Source organism: Hipposideros armiger, unplaced genomic scaffold, assembly GCF_001890085.2.
Source record: "Hipposideros armiger isolate ML-2016 unplaced genomic scaffold, ASM189008v1 scaffold_329, whole genome shotgun sequence".
Classification (NCBI taxonomy): Eukaryota; Metazoa; Chordata; class Mammalia; order Chiroptera; family Hipposideridae; genus Hipposideros; species Hipposideros armiger.
Genome location: NW_017731679.1, coordinates 358,680 through 360,089, shown reverse-complemented (window position 1 = coordinate 360,089; position 1,410 = coordinate 358,680).

The following is a 1,410-nucleotide window of genomic DNA, read 5'->3' as shown; positions in this document are numbered from 1 at the left end:
AATAAAAAATGGCAATAACTACATATCTATCAACAATTAATTTAAATGTAAATGCATTAAATGTTCCAATTAAAAGATTTGGTGACTGAATGTATCAGAAAACAAGACCCTTACATATGCTGCCTTTAAGAAACTCACTTCAGATCAAAAGGCATAACACAGACTGAAAGTATTGGGTCGTCGGGAAAGTCATGACCTATTTTTCTGTTTTTCAATGCAAAAATGTGTCATGACTTTCCTGACAACTCAATAATGGATGGGGAAAAGATATTTCATACAAATGAAAACAAAAATACTTATACCAGACAAAGAAGGACCCAGTCATCCCACTCTGGGTATCTATTCAAAAAAACCCAAAATGCTACTTTGAGGGGCTGAATGCATCCGTATGTTCATAGTATCATTATTTATAATGGCCAAGATGTAGAGGTAGCCTGGGTGTCATTGATGGGTGAATGGATAAAGAGTAGGTGGTACATATATACAATGAAATATTGCTTGGCCGTGGATATAAGGGGCTTCTTGTCATCTGTGGTGGCATGGATCAACCTGAAGGGTATTGTGCTGAGTGGAGTATGTCAGACAGAGACAGATGCAATGATTTCCCTTATATATGGAATCTAAAGAACAAAATAAACAAAACAGAAACAAACTCCTAGATACAGAGAACATTTTGATGATTGCCAGGTGGGAGGGGGATGAAGAGGGTGGGTGAAAAACAGGAAGGGATTAAGAAATACAAATTGATTGTTACAAAGTAGTCATAGGGATGTAGGTTATAGAATAAAGAATATAGTCAATAATATTATAATAACTATGTACGGTATCTGATGGGTACTAGATATGTTAGGGTGATACATGGGAGGGAGGTTGGGGGGCAGGGTGAAAAATGTGTAGGGATTAAGAAGCACAAATTGGTAGTTACAAAATAGTCATGAGGATGTAAAGTAAAGCATAGGGAATATAGTCAATAATATGTATATTGACCAGTGGCAGTATAGTGCCCAGTGGGTATTAGAGTAGTTAGGGGGATCACTTTTAAATTATATAAATGTCTACTATGTTGTACACCTGAAATTAATAGTATTGCATGTCAAAATACATAAATACATGAATAAGTAAATTAATAAAGTAAAAAATAAATTAAAAATGAATAAAAAGCTTAAGTCAGGCACTTGCATTACAAAAAAGTAAGAAAATAAAATCCCAACCATCATTGCTTACACTACAAGCATGTTGGTTCAATTGAAGAAGTGCTGTAGGAACCTAGTGTGGGGTATCAGAGCCTAGACAGGGTCAGGAGGGCATCTAGGTGCATAGTGAAATAGACAAAGCAGTGGCAATGCCAGTTTGGATAAATAACTTGAATGTATAACCAAAATGAAGAATGCATCAAGTAACTATATTGAG